Source organism: Rana temporaria, chromosome 10, assembly GCF_905171775.1.
Source record: "Rana temporaria chromosome 10, aRanTem1.1, whole genome shotgun sequence".
NCBI classification, from domain to species: domain Eukaryota; kingdom Metazoa; phylum Chordata; class Amphibia; order Anura; family Ranidae; genus Rana; species Rana temporaria.
In genome coordinates, this window is record NC_053498.1 from 106,710,891 (window position 1) to 106,728,902 (window position 18,012).

The 18,012-nt window shown below is 46.3% G+C and overlaps 1 protein-coding gene across 8 annotated transcripts in view; it reads left to right on the plus strand.

Annotated features, from left to right (window-relative positions):
* Window positions 1-18,012, plus strand: part of PLCH2 (phospholipase C eta 2) — a 924,207-nt gene that overhangs the window by 878,087 nt on the left and 28,108 nt on the right. The gene's annotated exons all lie outside the window — the stretch shown is intronic.

An 18,012-nucleotide genomic window follows, 5' to 3' on the forward strand; every position in this document is an offset into this window, starting at 1 on the left:
CTTTTTAGGTTGGGCTTCTCCTCTGGGTCACAGGAGTGCAATTCGTTCTGCACTTCTGTGACCCGTTTTCAGTGGAGAGCCATCTGAAGTCAACTCTCCGCTGACGTCACAGCCATCAGTCAGGGCAGCACGTCATCACGACTTCCAAGTCGGGGTCCGCCAGCTGCCCTGATTGATGGCAGTCTCAGCGTATCAGCGAGCCGCTGAAATGCTGGGACAGCCTCTTCCCGCCCTTCCAGGGCTCAGCGCTCCAATGAGCTTTGAGAAGCAGAGAAGAAAGAGGCTGACTGACGGTCGGCCTTTTTCCTCTCGGGGAGGAGTGAGAACCGAGCCATGGGTGATGTTCAGTGGCTCGGTTCTCAGTGCAGAGACGCTGGGGGACAGATTGAGCATCGGTCTGATGCTCCATCCACCGAGGTAAGTATGAATCCCCCCAAAAAAACGAAAACCCATACTTCTCCTTTTAAGCCTTTTCACTACACAAATTTTAAAGACAGTACAGTCAAGTTGTAATGTCTATTGTCCGCTTTAGGGCCCAGGTCAGGCATGTTTAGGGGCCCTTTCACACTAATGGAGTCCACCAGCAGATCCCCCCTTTGCAGGCAGATGACAGGTCTGTGTCCGCTCTGCATCAGGGGACACAGCCCACTGTTCTCTATGGGGCTGTCGGATGGAAACGCCTGTCCATTTCCATCCGACTGTAATCCGATCCAACCAGACAGACCTATTTTCAGCAGATCATTTTAGATGACGGTGGGTGTCCGCTGACATCCGCCACTCCATAGAGAGCTATGGATTGTCCAATTGGGTCCCCCTAAAAAAACTGACAGGTGGACCTGATCAGTCTGTTAGTGTGAGAGGACCCTAAGGAGGCAGAGTTAATGACTAATAAGGGAATGAACTACAACATACATTTTGAGTGTACAGCATTCATAATAACATGGAGGAACACAAGTAGATCCAAGTGCTGTCTGCATTAATAAAGAGGCATTAAACCCCAAACCAAAAATGTATTCTATTGCAGCTTTCCAATCATTAGATGTTGTGGCTTCATCCGTTTACTTTTCTTTGGCTTTTCTCTCTGTTTTCACTTGGTGATTTGGCCAGTAACACACCTCTTGTATTGATGAGACATAACTCTGGAGGAATGAGCATAACAGGCACAGCAGACAGCAGCATTGTCAGTCTGGGGGGGGGGGGGAAAGTATTACATGTTTTTGCAGATTTAGATACACTAACAAATTAAAGCCAAGCCAAGATCAGTTACATCAAACTGTTTTTTCCCCTTTTGGGATCAAGGTTTTTGGTGAATAAATAAAAGCTGATCATTTTAATCGCCCCTGACAGTGTTAAATTGATATTAAAGCCAATTATTTTGAACAGAGCACCTTGCATCCTCTACTTCTCGGGTCCCACTCCTCTCTCATGCAGCTTGCTGTGGGGGCACCCAAACAGGCATGCATCATAAACAGAGCTGCAGCTCAGCACCTACCCCTCCATCTCCTGATTGGCTCACTGGTTGTGATTGACAATGGCCCCCGCTGCTGCCAAAAGCCAATCAGGAGTGTGAGTCCCTGGAGAGGCAAGGCTCTCGTGGACATCACTTGATCGAGAGGGGGCTCAGGTAAGTATTAGGGGGGCTACTGCACACAGAATTTTTTTACCTTCATGCATAGAATGCATGAAAGTAAAAAACCTTGTGCCTTTACAACCACTTTTAACAAATCTCTTTTATGTAAACTGAAACATTCTGCTGGAGCATTTGTGCTGTGAAAAACAGACTTGCTGGCTGGATTACCAGATTAAAATAGAAGAAAGAAAGCCTAAAAAAGGAAACTAATACAGCCATCAGACCAAAGATTTGGTAAGCTGCAATATAATGTTTGCTTTTGGGTTTAATGCTGCTTTAGGCTGGGTTCACACTTGAGAGCGCAGCAGCTCTCAGCAGGGGTCCAGTGAGTCTCCATTCACTGCTTCAGGTCTAATTTCAGCACAAATTTTGGGCTGAATTTGGACCTGAAAAGGACCAAAAGACGCACAGGGCTCCTGTGCAATTTGCTGCGGAGATGTGTGAACCTTCTTTATAGAGAGTCGGTCACAATCTCCTGCTATGCGAATAACCTGCATCCAATTCGCATAAGTGTGAATCCAGCCTTAAGAAAGGGTTTTATGAATAGGAAGTTGTGTTTTCAACCTCTTGAAAATATTTTCTTTTTGTCTAAAGTCCCTCTTTGATAATATTTTTGCTTACCATTATATAAGCAAATTCTGTGTAAAACAGATTAGAATGAGTGTTTATATAGCTACTCTATTTTATGGATTTTGGTAAGTTGTCTTCATGGAACTCATTCCCAAGGGTGTATTTCTTTGCTGTTGTACTTTCATTTAGCTATGTCATCATTCTTTGGTCAATGTTGCTATTTGTCTTATAAGTATTTCTAGCTGCTGACCGTATAGAACATATCAGGCCCATTTTTGTTTATAGGCATCATAGATGATAGGCTAGGACCTACGCCCATTTTTATATACAGTAAAACCTTGGTTTGAGAGTAACTTGGTTTGAGAGCGTTTTGCAAGACAAGCAAAATGTTTTAATACATTTTGCCTTGATATACAAGCGATGTCTTGATATAAGAGTAACGTCATGTCACAACTGAGTATAAAAAAGAAGAGGGGAGCCTCTTAGGCTGCATTCACACCTAGGAGTAGGCGATTTGCGGCGTTTTTTACCGTGATTTGCCGCAACAAATTGTGGCGTTTTTTACCGCGATTTTCAGCGACAAAACGCAGCGTTTTTTACCGCGATTTTCGCTGGAGGGGCGATTACACATTGTGTAATATGGCCGAACGCCGAAGACGCCTGAAAAAAAGGGTCAGGGACTTGTTTTGAGCTTCAGGCGTTTCGGCGTTCGGCGTGAACCATCTCCATAGCCGACAATGTTAAATCACCCCTCCAGCGTATTGCAGGCTGCAATAGCAGCGCGCGTTGGGCGTGAAAACGCCTAGGTGTGAATGGAGCCTTAGTGTAGCAATATGGTTACATTTAATGAAGGCACAACATTTAGCAACTTATTGCTACACTTAGGCTGCATTCACACCTAGGCGTAGGCGATTTGCAGCGTTTTTTACCGCGATTTGCCGCGACAAATTGCGGCCTTTTTTACCGCGATTTTCCGCGACAAAACGCGGCATTTTTTACCGCGATTTTCGCTGGAGGGGTGATTACACATTGTGTAATATGGCCGAACGCCGAAGACGCCTGAAAAAAAAGGGTCAGGGACTTGTTTTGAGCTTCAGGCGTTTCGGCGTTCGGCGTGGAGATGTGAACCATCTCCATAGCCGACAATGTTAAATCACCCCTCCAGCGTATTGCAGGCTGCAATAGCGGCGGGCGGCGGGCGTGAAAACGCCTAGGTGTGAATGGAGCCTTAGAGGCGCCTCTCTTCTCTTTTATACGCTGTAAAAAAAAAAAAAGCTTTGATATACAAGTGCTTTGGATTACAAGCATGTTTCTGGAAGGAATTATGATCGCAGACCAAGGTTTTACTGTATATTGTTCCCCCCGTTGTGTGCAATAACTAAAATGTTACAGTATATACATTGAGCTCTGGAGTAAAAATTGTGGTCACCCCCCCTCTGCATGTTGCCAATTATAGCTTATCAATTCGCTATGCTATTCAGTGAAAAACGATTTTAAAGGCAGTTACGAAATAAGAACCAAGAAGTCATCCCTACAAAGTCTGATGCTACTAGTTTTTGTTCATAGAAACCAGTCAGAATTCCAAATTTTTCCCAACTTTAAGTCAAACTTTGTGCTCATTCTCTTTTCTATAGTTTCCATTATTTATATATACATAACGCAAGAGGAGTGGTGGGCACAAATACATTGGTCTAAATTTTCTTTAACCACTTCCCGCCCGGTCCATAGGCGATTTACGTCCGGGAAGTGGTTCTGAAGTCCTGACTGGACGTCTATGGACGTGGGGGCGTGCAGCGCGGCGATCGGTGATGCGGGGTGTCAGTCTGAGGCTCTTTACCAGGTGATCTGCCGCGCCGCGCTGATTCGCGCTGATTGTTTATCAGCGCAGCCCCCCCTCGGATCGCCACACTGGACCACCAGGGAAGCCCACACTGGACCACCAGGGAAGGGCAAAAGAAAAGGGGCAATAAAAAAAAAGGCAGTAAAAAAAGATGCCAATCAGTGCCCACAAATGGGCACTCACTGGCAACATGGATACATCAGTGCCACCCCACAGTGTCCATCCATGCCCAGTGCCCATCTGTGCCACCTATAAGTACCCATCAGTGCCACCCATAAGTGCTGCCCATGAGTGCCCATCTGTGCCGCCTATGAGTACCCATCAGTGCCGCCTATGAGTGCACATCAGTGCCGCCCATCAGTGCCCGTAATTGAAAGAGAAAACTTGCTTATTTACAAAAAAATTAACCGAAAAAAATTAAAACTTAATTTTTTTCTAAATTTTCAGTCTTTTCTTAGTTGTTGCGCAAAAAAAAAATCGCAGAGGTGATGAAATGCCACCAAAAGAAAGCTCTATTTGTGGGGAAAAAGGACGCCAATTTTGTTTGGGTACAGTGTTGCATGACCGCGCAATTGCCATTCAAAGTGCGACAGCGCTGAAAGCTGAAAATTAACTTGGGCGGGAAGGTGCGTAAGTGCCTGGTATGGAAGTGGTTAAATTGGAGTTCCACCCTGAAAAAAAAGTTTACACCAAAAATGAAAAAATAAAATAAAAAATGTTTTACTTACCCGAAATAGCGGTTGCTAGGCGGAAGTCCTTAATCTGCCTCTTCATCTTCATCCTCCGTGGTGGATCTACTTCTCCTTCCTACACTCGGTTTCTTCTTGTGATTGGGGCGCTCTGCCTTCTGGGAACTGTGTGTATCCCAGAAAGCAGCCGGCCCATTCACTCGCGCATGCGCAGTAGGAAATGGGCAGTGAACCTGCACGGCTTCACTGCCTGTTTCCCTTACTGTGGATGGCGGCGCCTGGATCTGCCAGGATCGAGGGATCGGCCTCGGCGGGGGCCGACATCGCTGGCGACTAGGACAGGTAAGTGTCCTTATTAAAAGTCAGCAGCTACAGTGTTAGTAGCTGCTGACTTTAAATTTTTTTTTTTTTTTTTACCGGACCTCTTGTCTTTGAAAAAATACTCTTACAAATCATATGCAAATACTACAAAACCGGCTGACTTATTTCTAGCCTCATGTAAACATAATAAGAAATCCTTTTATAAGCAATAATTTGAACACACAGCTACAGTATGTGTAACTGTGTGAAATATTTAAAATTACATGTTGTAGAAATAAGTATATTATTACCATCATTGTGCTAGTTTAAATATATTAAATTGGCAGACAAGCTGCAAAATATGTTCCGTATGTGGTAGGATGTGTTAATTAATGGTATGCTTACCTTAATTACATACATTTCGATGTTCATTTATATTTAGCCCCCAAAGTATTTACATTACAGATAAAGCTAATGTCATTTTTTCCAAAGTAAAACTAATTGGCTAATCCAGCAATCAGGTTTTTCTTTGGAATTAATGTTTTTAAGCCTTTCAGCTGTCACACAATTATGACAAATCTGCTTTCTATGGATCAAATCTCTATTCGGTGTGGAATGTTGGAGCATAGCAGAGAGCTACCTGTTGTCCACTGGACACCATAAAGCAGACATGTCCAAAGTTCGGCCCAGGGGCCAATTTCGGCCCCCGTTCCAGTTTAATGTGGCCCCCCTGGTAATTTGGATATATACTGTATTTATCGTCGCTGCCTCGGAGGGGACAGGGTGAGGGGGAACGAGTGCTGTCAAATTACATACAGGAGAATCTCCTGTTTACTCAGTGACATCTGTAATAGGAAGTCCCGTCTCCTGGGATCCATTGGACGGACTCTTCTGTATCATAGGAGGCGGGAGAAATTGTATTAAAGAGGCTCCTGTATGTAACCTGTTGGTGCTCATCCTGCCCCCCCCCCCCTTCCCTCCAAGGCTGCAGATGGACATAGATCAGGCTGCATTCATGGCAATGGAGAGGCTGCATATGGGCACTGATTAGGCTGCATTCATGGGCAATGAACCTTATTTTACTTCAGTTTTTTATTTACATTTTTTTTCCCTAAAACCTCCCTCCTAAAGTGAAGGTGTGTGTTATACGCCGATAAATACGGTATATCCAAATAACACGCTCATCGCTTCACCACACACAGCCACAAAGGCAAGATAATTCTTGTTAGGCGGTGTATTATTGCTCGAACGAACACACTTAGACCAAATTTTAATGGTTCAAAGAATGTCAGGCAAAATGATAGGCCCTTACGCATGTTTACTTCATCAAACCTGGCCCTCTTTGAAAAAAGTTTGGACACCCCTGCCATAAAGGTACCCCATGCTGCACTCTGAATATTAGACTTAATTTGTAAAATATAGAATACAATGTGGAGCATGTGGTGTTCTACGGAGTCCTACAGTAGGTGAACCCGATTTTGTGTCAATCTCGCTCTCTTTCTCGGCGAGATTGAGCACCTACGAGCCCCATCGCGGGAGCCAGCGCCGAGCTGGCTTGCCGCGATGGAGACAGAGCCGTCATAGAAGCGACGGGAGATCCGACTTGGATTCCCGCCAATTCTACACGTGTGCGGCGTTTGTTATGAATCCTGAGGGGGAAGTCCCCGCCGGATTTGAAATAAAAATCCGGCATGGGTCCCCCCTCAGGAGCATACCGGGCCCTTAGGTCTGTTATGGGTTGTAAGGAGAGCCCCCCTACGCCGAAAAAACGGCGTAGGGGGTCCCCCTACAATCCATACCAGACCCGTATCCAAAGCACGCTACCCGGCCAGCCAGGAAGGGAGTGGGGACGAGCGAGCGCCCCCCCCCTCCTGAGCCGTACCAGGCTGCATGCCCTCAACATGGGGGGGTTGGGTGCTCTGGGGCAGGGGGGCGCACTGCGGCCCCCCCACCTCAGAGCACCCTGTCCCCATGTTGATGAGGACAGGGCCCCTTCCCGACAACCCTGGCCGTTGGTTGTCGGGGTATGCGGGCGGGAGGCTTATCGGAATCTGGGAGCCCCCTTTAATAAGGGGGCCCCCAGATACCGGCCCCCCACCCTAAGTGAATGAGTATGGGGTACATCGTACCCCTACCCATTCACCTGCAAGAAAAGTGGTAAAAACACAAATAAACCACACAGTGTATTAAAATATTTTATTTTTCTGCTCCGGAGGCCGCCCCCTGTCTTCTTTATTAGCTCTTTTACCAGGGGGGGCTTCTTCTTTGACGTCTTCGGGTGGGTGGGGGCCGCCGTCTGGTTCTCTTCCACCGCCGGGGGGGTGGCTTTTAAAAAAGCCCCCACCCCCCCGGCGGGTTTCCTCCGGCGTCTTCGGCGGGGCTCTTCTTCTTCCGCTATCCCGACGGGTCTTCTCCGCTATCCGGGGGGTCTCGCCGCTCTCCGCTGTTGACTCGTCGCACCCCGGTTCTTCGTCTCGCAGTCCGGTCCCTTCTTCCGTGCTGTACGTCTTCTTCCGCGCTGTGACGTCATGTTCTTCACTTCTCTTCTTCTCCCGATGTTGACTCGCCGGTCCTCCTCGCTGAAATGACGGATGCGCGCCTTGCATCGGACCTATATAGGCCTCACAGTCCCATCATGCTCTGTACCTACCCATGTGGTAGGTATCACATGGGTAGGTACAGAGCATGATGGGACTGTGAGGCCTATATAGGTCCGATGCAAGGCGCGCATCCGTCATTTCAGCGAGGAGGACCGGCGAGTCAACATCGGGAGAAGAAGAGAAGTGAAGAACATGACGTCACAGCGCGGAAGAAGACGTACAGCACGGAAGAAGGGACCGGACTGCAAGACGAAGAACCGGGGTGCGACGAGTCAACAGCGGAGAGCGGCGAGACCCCCCGGATAGCGGAGAAGACCCGTCGGGATAGCGGAAGAAGAAGAGCCCCGCCGAAGACGCCGGAGGAAACCCGCCGGGGGGGTGGGGGCTTTTTTAAAAGCCACCCCCCCGGCGGTGGAAGAGAACCAGACGGCGGCCCCCACCCACCCGAAGACGTCAAAGAAGAAGCCCCCCCTGGTAAAAGAGCTAATAAAGAAGACAGGGGGCGGCCTCCGGAGCAGAAAAATAAAATATTTTAATACACTGTGTGGTTTATTTGTGTTTTTACCACTTTTCTTGCAGGTGAATGGGTAGGGGTACGATGTACCCCATACTCATTCACTTAGGGTGGGGGGCCGGTATCTGGGGGCCCCCTTATTAAAGGGGGCTCCCAGATTCCGATAAGCCTCCCGCCCGCATACCCCGACAACCAACGGCCAGGGTTGTCGGGAAGGGGCCCTGTCCTCATCAACATGGGGACAGGGTGCTCTGAGGTGGGGGGGCCGCAGTGCGCCCCCCTGCCCCAGAGCACCCAACCCCCCCATGTTGAGGGCATGCAGCCTGGTACGGCTCAGGAGGGGGGGGGCGCTCGCTCGTCCCCACTCCCTTCCTGGCTGGCCGGGTAGCGTGCTTTGGATACGGGTCTGGTATGGATTGTAGGGGGACCCCCTACGCCGTTTTTTCGGCGTAGGGGGGCTCTCCTTACAACCCATAACAGACCTAAGGGCCCGGTATGCTCCTGAGGGGGGACCCATGCCGGATTTTTATTTCAAATCCGGCGGGGACTTCCCCTTCAGGATTCATAACAAACGCCGCACACGTGTAGAATTGGCGGGAATCCAAGTCGGATCTCCCGTCGCTTCTATGACGCGCTTGCTGGGATGTGCTGTCACTATTCCAGTGAGTGCAAGATGTCGGCGAGATCTCGGCACCGTGTCGCCGAGTATCAGCGCGACGCTGTCGTGCTAAAAGCACAATATCACAAACACCTACTGTATGTGATTGAGAAAGACAGCCGTCTGCCTTTGACAGGTCACCAGACAGGGCTGTCGTCCTGCTTTTATTTTTATTTTTTTCTTTAATTTATTTGCACAGTACTCTGCTGGCTTCAGAGCCCTGAAGCAATTGAAGCACCAATCAGATTTGTAAATGTGCAAGGGGGAGCTATACTGAGGGGGGATCTGCACTGGGCAGTTATACAGAGTGGGGGGTCTGTGCACAGAGTGGGGGGTCTGTGCACAGAGTGGGGGGGCTGTGCACAGAGTGGGGGGTCTGTGCACAGAGTGGGGGGTCTGTGCACAGAGTGGGGGGTCTGTGCACAGAGTGGGGGGTCTGTGCACAGAGTGGGGGGTCTGTGCACAGAGTGGGGGGTCTGTGCACAGAGTGGGTCTATACTGTTGGGGGGGTCTATGCACAGAGTGGGTCTATACTGTTGGGGGGGGTCTATGCACAGAGTGGGTCTATACTGTTGGGGGGGGTCTATGCACAGAGTGGGTCTATACTGTTGGGGGGGGTCTATGCACAGAGTGGGTCTATACTGTTGGGGGGGTCTATGCACAGAGTGGGTCTATACTGTTGGGGGGGTCTATGCACAGAGTGGGTCTATACTGTTGGGGGGGTCTATGCACAGAGTGGGTCTATACTGTTGGGGGGGTCTATGCACAGAGTGGGTCTATACTGTTGGGGGGGTCTATGCACAGAGTGGGTCTATACTGTTGGGGGGGTCTATGCACAGAGTGGGTCTATACTGTTGGGGGGGTATGCATTAAGGGGGGGGGTCTATTCTGATGGGGTCTGTATCGAAAGAGGGGGGTCTGTAGTTAGTGGGGGGGGGACTGTACTGAGGTGGAGGGTCTGTACTGAGGGGGGACTATAGTTGGTGGAGGGGGGTGACACCAATTTTTTCTGCATTGGGTGACGCCAATCTTAGTGACGCCACTGCTCATAAGTTTACATACCCTGACAGAATTTGATTTCTTGACCATTTTTGAGAGAATATGAATGATAACACAAAAACTTTTATTTCACTCGTGGTTAGTATTTGGCAGAAGCCATTTATTATCAATCTATTATCAAACTACCCAAATGACCCTAATAAAAAGTTTACATACCCCAGTTCTTAATACTGTGTATTGCCCCCTTTAACATCAATGACAGTTTGAAGTATTTTGTGGTATTTGTGGATGAGGCTCTTTATCTTCTCAGATGGTAAAGCTGCCCTCTTGGCAAAAAGCCTCCAGTTCCTGTAAATTCTTGGGCTGTCTTGCATGAACGGCACGTTTGAGATCTCCCCAGAGTGGCTCAATGATATTGAGGTCAGGAGACTGAGATGGCCGCTCCAGAACCTTCGCTTTTTTCTGCTGTAGCCAATGACAGGTCGACTTGGCCTTGTGTTTTGAATCATTGTCATGTTGGAATGTCCAAGTACGTCCCATGCACAGCTTCCTGACGAATGCAAATGTTCCTCCAGTATTTTTTGATAACATAATCTTTACAACAATTTTGCTTTTTAAATCATAATCATAATGTCTTGTAGCTTTTACTTTTTGACACTTTTTTTTTTGGTGAATGGGTAGGGGTACAATGTACCCGAAACCCATTCACATGGGGGGGTGGGATCTGGGGGCTTCCAGATTCCGGTAAGCCCCCCCACCCACAGACCCCGACAACCAATAGCCAGGGTTGTCGGGAAGAGGCTCTTGTCTCTATCAACATGGGGACAAGGCGCAGAGCCCCCCTGCCCCAAAAAACTTTTTCTTGCATTGATACATGTTCTCTTTGGCAGTACCCGGGTCCCCATACACTTTTTATGGCAATAACTTGCATATAAGCCTTTAAAATTAGGACTTTTGATTTTTCATGTTTGTGTCCCATAGACTTTAATATGGTTTGCATGTTTGCTAAAACTTTTTGCCTGTTCGAGGTGTTCTGGTGCAAACCGAACCAGGGGTTCCCATCCCTAGTGGTCTCCAAAGAACAGGAAGTGTATTAATGGTGGGATTACTAAGTAAAAATAAGGGAACAAAGCGTAACAAAAATTAATGAATGCAGCCATTGGCCCAGATTCACATAGAATTGCCCAGGGAACCCATTACTGTATCACCTGTTGAATGCTGCTAAAGTATGCATACCGCTTAAATGGAAACAAATACAACCCCCTACTTTGAGTATGTGGATTAGGAAGGTGGAAGAAGTAAATAGAATGGAGGATCTGATATGGGCAAGTAGGAAACAGGGAGAGGTTTATAGGAAGATTTGGACACCATGGAATGATTGGATTCAGTCTGAGGATGGAGGAGGATTGACGGGGGAGGAGTAGGGTACGTGGGGGGGGGAGAGAGGGAGAGATACAACTTCTTTTTTTTCCTTTCTTTTACCCTCCTTTTTTTTTTTTTTTTTTTTTTTTTTTTTTTTTTATTATTTTGATTAACTTTGGAATTAGATGGGGGTGGGGTGGGGAAATTTGTGAATGTATATTTTAATAAGGAACGAGAAGGAACTATAAGTACCATGGGGGGAGAGAGCACTGGGAGTGGGTTCAAATAAAATAATAGAAGGGAGGGCATGGGATAGCGTCCCCCCATGCCCAAATATTAGGGAATTTGAAATTTTTGTTTGTTTATCAAATGCTATCCCTTACAGTGCCCTCCCCCCCTTTGTTTATGGATTAATTTTGGGAATCAATTGGCCATGCCTTCAACTCAGCGAGTGGGAGGATGGGAATTAAATAAGGGAGATGGAAAGATCCCAATTGTAGGAATGTGATCGTTTGGTTCCTTCTTGTTTTGTTTCTTTTTCCTTTTCTTTCTTTCTTCTATTCCTCTCTTGAGAGGAGTGAATAGAGAGATTGTATTATGCTAAATTCTTTGGAATGTATTTGGATTTATTTACTTATATTTGTTAAGATGATTGCTATTTCCCATGTTGTGTACAAATGAAGAGGAAAATTTATTTTGAAAAAATAAAGAAATTGAAAAAAAAGAATTGCCCAGGCGCAGCGTATCAGCGATACGCTACGCCGCCGTACCTTACCTGGCGTATTTTAAAATCCTCAAAGATTTCCCGCCGTAAGTTACGGGGGCGTAGTGTATTTCTCGGCGCGTATTTCAAATTGGGCGGGTAGGGGGCGTGATTCATTTAAATGAAGCGCGTCCCCGCGCTGATTGAACTGCGCATGCTCCGTTTTGAAATTTCCTGCCGTGCTTTGCTCGAAATGACGTCGCACCGACGTCATGTTTTGAACTTAGACGTGAGTTACGTCCTTTCCTATTCACGGACGACTTGCGCCAAAAAAAAAATACAAAATTCGACACGGGAACGACGGCCATACTTTAACATGGCAAGTCTATCTACACGCCGCAAAATAGCAGCTTTAACTATACGCCGGGAAAAGCCGACGTAAGAGAATGCGACGGCCGCGCGTACCTTCGTGGATTGCCGGAAAAAGCTAATTTGCATACCCGACGCGGAAAACGACGCAAACTCCACCCAGCGGGTTCCGAAGTATTGCATCTACGATCCGAAGGCGTACAAAGCCGTACGCCTGTCGGATCAAAGCCAGAAGCCGTCGTATCTTGGTTTGAGGATTCAAACTAAAGATACGACGCGGCAAATTTGAAAGTGCGCCGGTGTATCAGTAGATACGCTGGCGTACTTGCTCTGTGAATCTGCCCAAAGTATCTAAGACCTGGTAAGCTGCAATATATTACATTGGACACATAGAGGTTGGTTTACTATAGGCGAATAGACTGGGCACTTTGCAAAGTGCAGTTGCACACTGTAATGCCGCGTACACACGATAATTTTTCGGCATGAAAAAAAACATTGTTTTTCAAAAACGTCATTTAAAATGATCGTCAGGTTCTGAAAAACGACAAAAAAAAAAATTCATGCTGCATTTTTTAACGTCGTTTTAAACCATGTCGTTTTTCGGGTTGTAAAAAATGATTGTGTGTGGGCTAAAACGGCGTAAAAAACCTGCGCATGCTCAAAGGCAAGTTATGAGACGGGAGCGCTCGTTCTGCTAAAGTAAACACATTCATCACGCTGTAACAGACAGAAAAGCGTGAATCGTCTTTTACTAACACGGAATCAGCTAAAGCAGCCCAAAGGTGAATGGTGCCGTCGTACGTGTTTTGTACGTCACCGTGCTTTGCTAGATAATTTTTTTAAAACTATGGGGTGTAGGCAACGTCGTTTTAATGATGTAATTGGGAAAACTTCGTTTTTTGGACATGCTGAAAAATTATCGTGTGTATGCGGCATTAGAGCAGTTGCTCCAGAGCTTAGTGAATGAGCAGAAGCTCTGCTGACTTCCATCATCCAATCCTGTGCAAGCAAAAATGCTGTTTTTTTTTTTTTTTCTCTTGCACGTGATTGGGTATTTTTTGCAAAGTGAGGCTTTACCTAATTTACTGAGTTCTGAAGCGACTGCCTTGCAGAGTGCAATTGTACTTTGCAAAGTGCACAGTCTATTTGTCTTTTGGTAAATCAAAAAAGCAAAAAAAAGGCAAAAGCTCCTAAACTCAAGTTACATGAAGCCCAAGAAGGAGGCGTCAACCATGGCTGCCTATATAATTTGTCAATCTATGCCTCATTGCATATGATAAAACCATATAAAAACTGACCTCTGGATCACCATGTTCAATTTTTATACATGAATCGATGTGTTTTCTGTCCAAAAATGTGCTTATAAACTCTACTTTAGTCTGTTCTACATTTATCTAAAGAGAAGACGGTGTTAGCCCATTATAACAGATGGCTTGGTTCCTTTTTTGATGTTTGTTGAGTACACAGTAAAAGTTGCGTTACTTTACAATCCTTTTATGTCATATTGCAGATTTATCACTTTTCTCCTTGAATAGCCGTATGATTGCAGCCGTTCATTTGCAACCCAAGTATAGAGTTGAAAGAACATTCTGGTGTACATTTTAATACTGATATCACAGCTAATCAAGACTGTTTGTTGGAAACACGTATTTATATTTCACCCCGTCTCCTACTGCATATGTTTAGTCTTTTGATTCAGCATGTCTCTATAATGTGTGTATGTGTGTTGTGCACAGATATGAGAACATGCAAACAGCTATTCCATTTATACAGAAATCTTCACATGCAAACACCAAATAATGTTTTTAGTAAGGCTGCAGTCTTGTGATTTGCAATGTGTTATTTAGAGTAGGGGTCTCCAAAAAAAATTAACAGACGGCCTGTTCCCTGTCCTACAGACCTTAGAGCAGGGGTGTCAAACTGGCGGCCCTCCAGCTGTTCCAAAACTACAAGTCCCATAATGCCTCTGCCTGTGGGAGTCATGCTTGTAACTGTTAGCCTTGCAATGCCTCATGGGACTTGTAGTTTTGCAACAGCTGGAGGGCCGCCAGTTTGACACCCCTGCCTTAGAGGGAGCCAGTCTGTGGCCAGTTGGGGTAGAAAATGCCCTGGAGTCAGTGGACGTAAACAAGACTCATAGGATCAGTGGAGGTAAACAATTTCCCCGGGTAAAGGCTGGTACACACAGGCTGAATATTGGCCGATATCAGCCGGTTCAACAAAAACCGCCTGACATCCGGCCTGTGTGTACAGCTCCTAGTCCGACAGGAGCCAGTCACACAAGTTGCAACCAGCTTCTGTCGAACGAGCATGCTGGAAAGCCAGAACTGACAACCAATGGCTGCTTGCGCTGATCAGTGTGTTCTGGAAGTGGGGGGCAGTCCCCCTATCAGAACACAATAACACAGCGGGGGAGATTGCCGCACTAATAATGGATGTGTTAGTACAACAACCTCTCAATTTATTTTCATTCATCCTGCTGGGCTGAATGAAAAAAATACGTCTCATGTGTAAGAGTTGGTGAGCAGTAGGAGTAAAGAATGACTTTTGGCACCTGTTATTAGTGGGAGGAGGAATAATGCCCCATTGTTGGTGTTAACGGAAGTAACCGTGCCCCACCTTGGTATCAGTGGAAGTAGTAGTGTCCTATCCTTGGTGTCACTTTTGATCAGGGTCATTTGGGTAGTTTCTGTTGCCATTATGATTTAAAAAGAGTAAACACAGTTGATTGATAATAAATGGCTTCAGCCAAATACTAACCATGAGTGTAAGAAAAGTTTTTGCGTTATGATTCATATTGAGTGAGTGAGTGAGTGAAAAACGTATATAGCGCTACACATGCGAACTGAATCGCCTCTGGGCGCTTGTTTGAGCACTTCTCCCTTGAGCTCAGAAGAGGTGGGTTTTGATCTTTCTCCTAAAGGCCAAATGGTTCTCCTCCAACCGAATGGAGGTTGGTAAAGTGTTCCAAAGTCGCGGGCCTTGGACAGCGAATCTTCTTTCTCCTTTGGACTTGTATCTGGTTTTGGGGATGTGGAGTAAATTTTGGTTGGAGGATCGCAGAACGCGATTGGGGTTGTAGGCTTTTATTTTTTCGCATAGGTATCGGGGGGCATTTCCCCAAATACATTTATGCGTTAGACAGAGTGCTTTGAAGGTGATTCTGTCTTTCACTGGTAGCCAGTGAAGGCTTCTCAGTGATGGGGAGATTGATTCCCATGTTTTTTTCCCAGTCACAAGTCGCGCGGCCGTATTCTGAACGACCTGCAGGCGCGTGATTTGGTACTTTGGGAGTCTGCTATGTCTTCTTTAGGTATACATGGAATAAGTCTGCGTAGTAGGCGTAGCAGATGGTGCGATCCGCTGACTACTGACCCTATTTGTGCGTCCATTGTCATGTTGGTGTCGAAGATGACTCCGATACTTTTGACTTTGGTGCTAGGGGTGGTGATTTTGCCCAGAATGGGCGGAGGTATCCAGGTTGTTGCTAGTTGATTCTTCCGATTGGCGTGAAACAGGAGAAGCTCTGTTTTCGAACCGTTGAGTTTAAGATAACTCTGTGTCATCCAGTTCTCTATCAAAGAGAGACATGTCTCTACTAGATTGAGATGGTGATCCTTTTTGTTGCAGATGCGAAAATACAATTGTGTGTCATCCGCATAAGAGTGGTAGAGCAGCTTCTGGCTGCTGATGATTTCAAAAAGAGGGCGGAGATAAATATTAAACAGCACCGGCGACAGCGGGGATCCTTGAGGGACTCCGCATGACATGACGTTTTTTGGAGGTGAACGGTCCCAGTTTCACCACTTGTGATCGGTTTTCCAAAAAAGGAGGAGAACCAGGATAAGTCACATTCCGTAACTTTGGCTACTTCAGCTAGCCGAGTCAGTAATAATTTGTGGTCTACCGTGTCAAAAGCTGCGCTAAGGTCCAACAGTACTAGAAGACAAGGTTCTCCTTCGTCTGCGGCCTCAAGAGCATCATCCCATATTTTGAGTAATGCCGTTTCCGTCCCGTACCCTGGACGGAAACCCGGACGGAAAAATGGCCAATAAATTCTGCCAGGGTATGTAAACTTATGAGCACAACTGTACATAGTGCAGAATGGGGTAATATTAAATAGGGAATGTACGCTGCAACGTGTCCATCGGTGGGTAGTATGTGCAGGAGAGGAGGAGTGCGGAGTTTACAGTAGTGGATAGTATGTGCAGAAGAGGAGTATGGATTGTATGGCAGTGGGGGGGGGGGGGGTATGCAGCATATGGAGGTGGGTATTATGTGCAGTTCCTCGATGCCGCAATGTCTCCTGGGAGCTTTTGTCATTGTTCCCAGGAGACATTGCGGAGGTCTGCTGCGAGTTATCGCAGGATTTAGAAAGAAGTTGCTTTTTTCTAACTCTGCAATGTCTCCTGGGAACAATGACAAAAGCTCCCAGGAGACATTGCGTCATCGAGGAAGTGACGGAATACCCGCACACTACCTGATGAATCCATATACAGGAAGCGGGCAGTAACATAAAGGATTACTAACGTTCGCCTGACAGTGACTCGAGCTCCGTTCCCTTGCATTCCCGCAGGACTTGAGCCCTGATTAGTTGTGATCATTTGGATCCTAATGGTCATGTAAGGCTATTTGTATTATACATAATCCAAAGGATGGAAAAAGTAAAGACCTTTTGAGATTTTTTTTTTATGAATGATCAATCTCTGGTGTTTGGGTATATATTATAAAGATTCAGAAAAAATAAGATCTAAACAGAGCCCAAGAAAACGGCCACAATGCATCCCTTTACAATAAAAAAAAAACACATGCCACATTTGATGGATGATGGTATACTGGAAATCGCATTGCAAAGCCCAGATCAAAATGATTAGTTGCCTGTGCGCTGGCAAGGCAGGTTGCTATGGTTACCTAATTAACCAGTGGTCTTTTTTCAGCTATGTGTTTTCTTTCAAATAAGAATGTCAGCTGTGGCTATATATCCTCATGTGCTGGGTATAGACGATACTCATTTGATATGATATGTAAAATACATCATGGTTGTTAAAGAGAACATCTACATTATCCTCCTGATTATCAATTATGCAATAAAGCTATTACTGGAGGATGCATGGTTATAATCATTATTTATGTTAGCAAAGGGCACCACACAAATTGACAGTGTAATAAAGAACTTCATTATGGGGCCAGTTCAGCACAAATAGGTGGTCTGTTATGCTGATGAACCTCCTTCCAGCTTTCATCATGAGAGCTGATGGCAGAATATATGGCTGAATTATCAGTTTTGCATTAACTTTCTGACTGCCAATACAAGCAGTACATGGTGGTAACACAATTGCCAGCATAAAGAAGTAACTGGACAATGGCCACCTATTAATGAAATGGAGTTAGAGAACACATCACACTTTGCAGACACTTTGGCAGCGGTCCTTATTGATTTTAATGGGCAGGGGAAAGATGCTGCTTGCAGGACCTTTAGTAACTTCCTGCAAGTGCACCGCTCCAGTGTGTCACTGGAACAGGCCTCTGGCTTCCAACCTAGCAACCCAGGGGGACATAAAACACGTCCTAGACAGCTGTCCAGGTGGCACAGAACACCGATCACCTGACTCCACCCAAATAAATAGGCTCTCCCAGATGGCCAAGGGACTAAAGAAACCCCTGCCAATTGGCTGAGACACCACATCCATGTATGATCTGACTTTGCTATGCCCTTGTCGATCTAATGTTATCTTCTGTCACCTAGTGACAGAAGATAAAAGGTGCAGCAATTCCAAA